This window comes from Podarcis vaucheri (genome assembly GCF_965113315.1).
Source record: "Podarcis vaucheri genome assembly, chromosome: 7".
Classification (NCBI taxonomy): Eukaryota; Metazoa; Chordata; class Lepidosauria; order Squamata; family Lacertidae; genus Podarcis; species Podarcis vaucheri.
In genome coordinates this window covers 52,307,868-52,317,705 of record NC_138765.1, presented here as the reverse complement: position 1 = coordinate 52,317,705, position 9,838 = coordinate 52,307,868, and positions in this window count along the sequence as shown.

Below are 9,838 nucleotides of genomic sequence, written 5' to 3'. Positions count from 1 at the left end.
CTAACAAGCTACCTGAACTCATCCAGACCATGGCGTCCTCCAAGCACCTATCAATCACCTCATTCAGATAACAAGGAGACACATAGTTGGGTAACATCCAGCTGATCATGACACTGGGCTCACACATCCCTGATGACCACACAGGAAACTTATTTATGCAGAATCAGGAAGTTCAGAATTGCCAACCTAGGCTGGCAGTGACTGTCCAAGGTCTCAGCCTGGGAACATTCCCAGCCCTACCTGGAGATGCTGGGGGTTAAACCTGGGACCTTCTTTCTGCAAAGATGGTTGTTCTTCCTCTGAGCAGTGGCCATTTCCCAGGAGCAGATTCACCCTGGCACCAGGCCTCCAACTTCCCACCTGTATAGCTGCTCCAGGAGGACACCATAGTTAATGGTAGCAAAAGAGTCTCCTCATCTAGTAACTCCAACTGACACCCTAGGCAAAAAACATCTACTTATTTATATGTTCTACCAGCCACAGCACTTTATTAAGTCAGGGCTGGGGAACCTGTAGCCTTCCAGATGTTAGAACTCCATGTCCCATCAGCCCCAGCCAGCATGGCGAATGATAAGGGATGGTGGGAACTGGAGTCCAACATCAGGAGGGCCACATGCTCCTGAACCCTTTATTAGGTGACAGTAGTTTTAAGACCAGTCACCAGGGGCAGCACTGTTGTTTTCTGGGACAGGTACTTGCACAAAGTTTGCAGGAGCAGATGTCCAGGCAAAAGGGGCACATCAGAGTAAAATAATGAGACATCCTTTATGTAACAATTCTGAAATAAGGGACACTCATCCAGCATTACAGTTGCTCCTCTGAGCCTATTCTTACTTGGGCGACTCTTTCTCTTTTTATATGGTGCTAATATGCAGAAGTTTCATTCTCCTAATTCCTGTCACCCCATGCTGTGAAACAACATGGAAACATTTTCTATAGCTGTGGCACCTTCCCATGGGTATGCTACTTTGTTTTAGGAGAACGGGGGGTGGGGGTGGACTCGTGAGCCAGCCTCTGTGCTGTGTAATGTTTCTGGAAAAATATTCCACTTCTGAGATATAGTGAAGGTGCCACATGCTGGGCTGCTGTCTTCATCAAGCTATTCGCTTCAACCTCAATGTCTCATTCCTGGTCAATCAGCACCAGTTTATACTCCATACGTGTATGTGTGAAATTAAGATTTATTTATTTACTTAAACTCAATATGCATCACTTGACACTTGTTTACATTGTACAATCATAATCTAATGGTCAACCACTTGCCACTTTCTGGGAAAGGAAAAAACTGCTTCTGGTGTTGTGTTTTTCCCTACATGTGGAGAAGGAGTCAGAAAATGGCTGGATGCGCAGTTCAGAACACTTAAGTCAGAGGCACAAACCCTGTAAATTTCCGTACTTGCCATAAGCTTCATATTTGCATCTGACTGTTCTCCATATCCATTAGAATGTGTCACAAGGGAACCACAAATTGCCCAAATGAGAGCAGCTTTGGTGCATCAGGGGAGAAGGAATGGGGGGGGCTCATTTTCCCCCCTTACTTACTGTTAAATGTGTTTCATTAGGCAAGATTATGTAGCATAGATTTCCCTCCTTCCATTCCAACTTTTTCTTATCAGTTTGATCTGTTGCCCAACCCCTCAAAAATCAGCAGGTTATTGAGCTATATTGCAGTCAGGACAGGATAGATGTTAGTACAGTTCCTTTGTAGATTCCAACTTACTGAGGGCATACTGTATTGTCAATAATCTCTGCCAGGTTAATAAAGGTCAGGACCTGGGTTAACCGGAAAGAGAAATTCTTGCACGTGTTTGGCTCTAATTCCATTTTGCTAAGAGCTTTAGTGACAGTCAGGAAATGCTTTATACTTACTCCCGATGAAGGCATGGTGTTTGCATGCTTTGAACCAGGGGGAAATGTTTTCCCCCCTTTTATTTGTGGAGGGGAAGAGCACAAAAGGGGCCTTTAATGGACACGTTAGCAGCCTGAGTGTCATAAATTAGTCCAATTACTTATTTGGGCAGAGCAATAGCAAAGTGCCCTTGCTGGCCACCAAATGTATCCCATTAACTTGGTTCGTACATAGTGTGTCTGTTTATCCAGTCAATTACTGCAAATCTGATCTTCCTTAGCCAGATAAAAATAGAGCCAGTTTCCACATCAAGAGGCTCAACTGCAGCAGCAAAAGAAAAGAGTTGATCTTGATCTGAAAAAGCACAGCAGCCAGCAAGCTTTCTGCTGGAAACTGGGCAGGTGTGTGTGTGTGTCTCTTTGCTTCTAGCACCGGGAAGAACCGGGCTTTGGTTTGTCAATATAGCAGGACTCCCAAGATGATCTAGGGCAGCAGAAGTCTCCCCAAATGAGACAGACAGGGGAAATTAGGCAGCAATATTAGATCTCTAAAGAAACCAACAAGCAAAAACCCCACACTGTGCAATATTAGAAAAGGCCAGAATGTTCAAAAAGAAACATTTTAACTATCCCGTAATAAAGTTGTTGTGAGAATGCCTGTTGTGAGAAGAATCAGTATACAGTATTTATGAATGAATGAGTGATATTTTAAACAGATTATCTTGCATAAACACCTGTTGAAATGTCTTTGGAGAAGAATTAAGTAGCTGTTGGAGAAGCCTGCTCTATATGCATTGTTGTGTTATCATTTGAAGCACAAGCTAGATCATGTCTCACCAGCAGAGCTTGACTCAGAAGGAGTGTCTTCAGAGGAGGCCAGTTCACCAGGGTCTGTGCCTCCCACCCTCAGCTTGGGACTTGCAGTTTCATCTATGGAAAATCAGAGTCTACTCTGTGGGGGAGCTTTGGCCGTCCAGATGTAGCTCAACCCCCAACAGCCCCAGAAAGCATGATCAGTGGTCAGGGATGGTGGGAGTTGTCATTCAGCAGCATCTGGTGGGCCAAAGGTTCCCCACACCTGGTGTAAAGTCAACAGTGTAGGCTCTGGTTGCCAGCCCTAAGAGACTGTCCACCTGGAGAGGCTGCAGAATGTGGGGAAAATCTAATGCATGCCAATGAGACACACCTATTTGCTCTAAACAAATTACACAACTTCAGCAGGTGAGAGCATGGGTCTTTGCTAAAGCCCAGGCCAAAAGGTGCAGCATGTGGCTGGCAGCTCAACCTAAGTAGCCTCTAGATCAGGACCCTACCAATGCTATGGGAAGAGAGTTAAGAACATAAGAAGAGCCTTCTTGGGCAGGCCAATAGCCCATCTAGTCCAGCATCCTGTTTTCACAGTAGCCACCCAAATGTCTGTAGGAGACCCTCAAGAAGCATCTGGGCACAAGAGTGGTCTCCTTTTCTGTGGTTTCCAGCAACTGGTATTCAGAAGCATTACTGCCTTCTGACCAATGGTGGAGGCACAGCATAGCCATAGCTAGCAGCCATAGGCAGTTATTTAACTTTTCACTTGTTGCTTGGATGTTGCTGTTGCACAATTTGTTGCTTCTCGATTCCTGTCATAACTACCTAGCTGGACAGTTCCCCAGCTGCCTCGGCAACCTTTCTCTGAAACGTACTACGTACTTTGTCCTGCTGGACAGCTCCCCTGCCTATGAGAGCTTGAAAAGCCACTGAATGCAATCCACCTAATGCCAGCCCACCAAACCTCTGGTTTTACTACCTGCCTGGGACTGCAAAAATGGGAGATGAGCATTGGCAAGCACCCAGCAGGTCACAACACAATGTCAGGTGAGATGAGGTTACCTTGGTGGGCTACCAGTTGTACAGGTCTAAGGGAGGGGCTTGTGCATGCCTCCCCTTCATCTTGTACCTTATGAATTGTGGAATTGCACCCTAAACCAGACACTCCCCAAGGGTGAGACAGAAGCTACATTCTGCTAGTGGAAGCTGGTCCATTAGGATGAATTGGATACTGGGCCACTAATCTCAGTCTTCCCCCAGCCGGTCCTCACCTGCCTGCCCACCTTCTTACTTACAGGCAGTCAGAGAGTGTCCCTGCCTGTCATTGGTTCTGGCTTCACTTCATGTTAGTCCACCTGCCTTCTGCCCTATCAGTTCCAATAGGCACCAGGCCCCAGTACATTTTGCCATCAGTTGGTTGCACAAATATTACATTTTTTCCCCCTGGACAAAATGAATGGAGAAGGGGAGCTGTGTCTCCTGCAAGCATCAGCTGCTGACCAATGCCATGGTCCCAAAGGGAGGGGCCCTTGACCCCCATGTGAAGCTGGCATGAAGTATTGGGTGTAATTCATGTTGGAGAGGGCAAGGTGATGGAAGTGTTCCAGCTCTAACAAGGTTGCCAACACCTCAGTAATTTTATAGTCTCTGTCCACTCTTTATGGGGCTTTTTCTGATTTGTTGACAGGGCAGTTATATGACAATGAGCCTTCATCCTGATTAACATGCAGAGTGCCTTCAGGTCTTCCTGTTAATTGTGCTCTCATCACATGCTTTTCAGGGTATTTCCCTGTAATTTTCCACACTGCAAAAAGTCCAGTTGTTGTTGTTAAAATGGATTTGTTTCACTCGGGTGACAGAGCCTTTTAGTCCATTTCAGTTGCGCAACCCTAAATGTCAGGTTTCTGCTTGAATCCCTCCCACAAAATGCTGACAACTTGAAAGCACCCTTAGGTCACAATCTTGGGTCTGCTTACTTGAAATTAATCCCTGCCAAACTAACTAAGCTGCTAGGATCTTTTCTTGGGGGACAGGGTTAGTATTTCACATAGTTTATTGCTTCCCTTGATAATCAGTGTATTTAGAACAGAAGCTGCCTGCCACCCTCACACAAAACCCTGAAGAGAAACAAACACTGCTGATATCAATGGGCAGATCCACACTTATACTTGACTTTCCCCCAAAGAATCCTGGGAAGTGTAGTTTGTGTACCTCACTTTGTTGCACTTCTCTTTATTGTGCTTCACAGATATTGCTCCTTGTGAGGACGCAGGTGCAGCTGCAGGCAGCCCAGCTGTTTCCAGGAAAAGGAAAAAACCCTGCTATTGCTTTCCCTCTTCTGGCCACAGGAGTGAAGCTGGCTAGGGATGGAGCCAGGTTTCCCCCCTCCCACCCCTGCAGCTGGCCTGGCTTAATAGCCTACAGTATAGTGTAAACATAATTTTTATATGCACTGGGAAACGAAACAAAAAGTGTGTGACTTGCTTTATTGCGATATTCGCTTTATTGTGGTGGTCTGGAAATGGAACCGCAATATATCTGAGATATGCCTGCTCTTTAAACATTCACTGAATATGCTTTAAATGCATGCTGTGGATTTGCCAAGGTGACATTTTCCCAGTTAAGCAAATGTCTAACGTGTAGGCCTGCTTCACAGACATTGAGAATGTCCCTTTCATATGCCCAAGAACTGGACAGATTTCAGGACAGGCCATCTTGCTGCCCTGAGATCGTGAGTTCCCCACATGCAGCCAATGAATCTGGATGTTATTGCATTACACTGCTTCTTTATCATAAATGCCATACACAGCCCTTCTAAACTGCAAATGTGGAGTCCTAAATCAGTGTTGCTGAGCTGGCCAATGGTCTGCATGCTCTCTCTTTCCCTCTTCCTTGCACTGAACAAAATCCAGGCCTATATTCCAAATATCCCACGTCTTCCACGGGTTGGGAGGCAAACGAGTAGCTCCAATGATCATATAGGCCACAGAATCTCTGGAGAGTGACATATTCCACAGCACCACCCTGTTCCCAGGCTTCCCCCGTCCTTGTTGCTTTTCAGAGCAGCAACTAAAATAGCAGTGTTTAAAAAGGTGTGGACTTGCCACAAGCATTGAGTGAGTCATCCCCACGTTGCTGGTAGGTCACTAAGGCAGCAAGGAGGAGGGGGTGGGGAACAGCTGAGCATCTGAACAGAGGTAGAATTTCATTGAATTTCTCTCTTGGGACAATAAAGGAAAATAGTGTTGCGCACACCCTGATCTCCAAGTGGTGAGCAGGTCCTGCACTTGCCCATGATTCGGTTTCCTTAGAATGAAAGTCAGCGGAGATTGTGGAGTCTTTAGGATATTTGGCTTTATTTAGATGTATATAAATACAAACTGAGCAAAGGGTGGAGGAGATCACACCATTAACAAACCAGGAGATCTGACTTCCCCATTAGATCTCCAGGGAAGCCCCAAGTGACGGCTTTGGGTCCAGCACAAAGCAGTCATGTCTCTGTGTCTCCAGCTTTCAGCTTCAGTCAAATTCACACACAAAACTCAGGCTATTGTTCTTCTACCTTATAAGGTGATGTTGCTTCCAGCTAGGTAATGGGTCCACAAGCAAACTTTTCTTCCTGCACACCTAGTAGAACAAGGCTGACTACCACCCAAGGTATCCCACCATCCATACAGAAACTAAACCAAGTTGTGTGATTGTATCTCAACCTCTGGACCCTAAATTGTGACAGGTGCATACTAAGTGTATGGTGTGCAGTGGTGGGAGATTCGGATCCAAATTGCTGCATAGAACTTTATTTTTTGCAGTTGAAATGAGCTAGCTTGATTTCATTCCCCCCTGAGTCCTTGAGATAGGGGCACAAACATGATCGAGGACAATAAGCAACAAATTAATGAGAGGAGCTTTAGAAAAGTGAACTGTGGGTCTTTGTGATAAATGGGAGATTCTATAGGAGTTTATATTTTGTTGATTTAATATCCCATCTTTTGTAACAAAAATGTTCACTGTGATTCAGAGAGCTCATAGGGCTTTAAATGTTCTTCCCCATTTATCACTATGAAGCCAGGACATCTATTTCATTAGACAGGAACACTCTGACATTCATACATGTGAGTTCATCACTCAGCCCTGTAGTATGATCAAGGGAAGACTTGGAAGACTTCTGTACAGCGCCTCAAACACAATACATTTCAAAAGAGAATTCACATGTTCCACTGTGACTCAATGAGTGACATCAAGCGATGAAATGCACCTGTGAATCCCACACAGGAAGCACTGCCTACAGATAGATGGAGTGAACAGCCAGAGGCCTCTGAAGATTTGTGAGACTTGGTGGAGGAGCACAGGGTGCTTTTGGAGAGAAAACTCTTTGCCAAGGAAACATGGGAGCTGTAATTCTGTAAGGAAGTGAGGTCTCCCCAGCAATCCACTTGCAGCCTGTCTCTTGCAAAGCTCATTTTAACTGCAGATGATGTGGAAAGGAAGGAAGGAAGGAAGGAAGGAAGGAAGGAAGGAAGGAAGGAAGGAAGGAAGGAAGGAGGGAGGGAGGGAGCAACTTCTTCAACATAAAACAAAATTGAGAGGTGGCAGATCAGAAAGCAATTAATAGCAAGGGAGTTGGGTAAAGATCAATGACATTCTAAACTGCTCTCATTACTAATAATTAGAAAGAGTTGGCTAAGCTTTCAACAGCATTAAGAATAAAAGAAGCTGTCTTAAACTGAGCCAGACTATGGTCCATCTAGCCCAGTATTGGCCTGTATTCAGCTTAAGTTTTACTCAAAACAGACCCATTGGAATTGATGGTGATGAAGATGGTGAATGAATGAACCTAAGTTAGGCCTGTTCATTCATTTCAAAGTGTTTGCTTTGAGTAGGCTGGCACTGGCTACAATCCATTGCTTCTGCACTGACTGGGTTTCAGACAGGAGTCTCTCCCAGTGCTACCTGGAGATGCCCAGTTGTTCTACCACTGAGCCACAGCCCTTCCCTGTCTATGTTCTAGCGATGGACTCTGGCAGAAATAAGTCTCCACTTTTAGAGGGGTTGGAGAGAGAATATATCGGTCTCTTTCCCAGATGTTTGATTCTGCGCAAGCATCCTTTGTGCCCTAAATTCAGAGCAGCCACTTAATAGCATCCCAGTTTGAAAATAGGCTTCATAGTCTCAAGTCAAAATGTTGTAGCGGTTCCATCTGGATTGGGTGCCCATGAGACAGAAGTTGCTTTTTCTTCCAGACAGAGTGTTGTCGCGGCATGGAGCAAGAACGGAAGGTCTGGAGAACTGCCAACATGGGTGCCAAGGAGAAGGATGGCAGGCACTGGGCTTAAAGCACAGGCTCTGTAGACAGGAGGCCAAGTGCTCCTGCTGTGGCTGCTACAGAATAGCTGTGGGTGAGCCATTTCACTGCTAGAACCAACCACCACCTTTTTTTTCCTGCTGGGGCTCCTGTGCTACATATGCTTTATGACAAGCAAAAACTCAGCGGAAGAAACTTTAAGCATAGAACATGCAACAACAGGATGTCATTCACCTGTTGATTTGCTGCAGGACATGTAGTTGCCAAACGCACAGGCTGTGTGTGCTGGGTGTTATATAATGGTGCAGATGACCTTACAGCCTGTTTCACAGTGTCTCAGGCTCTGTTTACAGCATAAAGTCTTTCTACAGGGTCAGATGCTTTTCTTTTCCTTCTTTTTAGATACAGGTGGTGCTCTGTTTGCATGTGATTGAATCTTGAAGGTTCCATGAAACTATGGGTTGCATGTGATGAAGTGGACCTGTTGAAATCAGTGTGCATCCCTAATGTAAGTCAGCTTATATCAATGGGACCCCTCTGAGTATAGTGTAGCTGGATACAGCCCTATGGGATCATACCCCTCCTTTAACCTCACTTTCAGTGCGGAAATAAATTCTCTCTGTGGTGAACAGGGGCACTCCAAGGTGAAGTGTGTCTCTCATAGCATCCAAGTGAGCTCAAGGAACTCTTCTTTAAAGATGTCTGTGGTTGTGATCTCTCATGAGTTTCAAATCCCTTTGCATGGAATATAGTAAAATGATTTTGGCTGCGATCCAACAAGATGGTTGCGCTGAACTCTGTTGGAATTTGGCAATTGCTCCAGATCGAGGGTGGCGCTGATTCTGCAAGAACCAACTTGCAACTGAAAGGCCCCAGGCTCCCTCCAATGGAAGAAGAGAACAACTGCAACTGCTTTGAGGTTTTCCTTTTGTGCTTCTTCTGTTCAAGCACCACCCCAGTCTCATACCAGGAACTCTCAAGCGTTGAATTGATGCTCTGTGGTTAGACAAGCCCCAAAGAATGTGCTGATCGAATACCAAGAGCACACCAGGGAACAGAACTTTACTTGGCAATCTGGCAGCAATGCTGGGGGAGGCTCAAGCCTGCAAACAGGCGTCTCTTCGGTGCTGATTCAACACAGTGACTAAAGGAGCTATTCCCAGACAGCCAGTTGCATTCTCGTCTCCTATTATGCAAAGAGACTTTACAGCAATGCCCGGTTACAATGCTACAATGCAGTGCCTCTCAACCCATTTTTACTCTGGGGATTTGCCATGCAGCAAAGGAGCAAAGCCTTGCCAGGCTCCCATCCAGACGCCACCTCCTCCTGCATATTTAGCAATGCCAAAAGGCCTTGCTCAGCCAGCAGTCACTAGCTGAGCACTGTTTAACTCACGAGAACCCCATATTTGTTCCTATTTCCTTTTTTAAAAAAAGATATTTATTAAAAGTTTCTAAGATATAACAAGAAAAAAGAAAAATAAACATACAAAATAAAAAAGTTAAAAACACACATTAATTTTCAATAACATAACTTCCATACACTTATTTCCTCGGACCTCCTCATACCTCCCTTCTTTGTATTCCAGTTTGATTTGTTAGTTCAGCAAATCCTTACCATTAAACTTTTACCCATTTGTGAAACCTCTTTTTTTCATATCTCTTAAAGCATTACAGCTGGAAACCGCTTAGTTTCTATCCAACATCCTTCTAACATTCATTAATTTTACAATGTTTCTGTAAGTAGTCTTTGAATTTCTTCCAGTCTTCTTTCACCGACTCTTCTCCCTGGTCTCGGACCCATATTTGTTCCTATTTCCTATTGGTGCAATCCTAACCGTGCCTCCACAGAAGTCCTACTGAAGTCGGTTGGGCTTACTC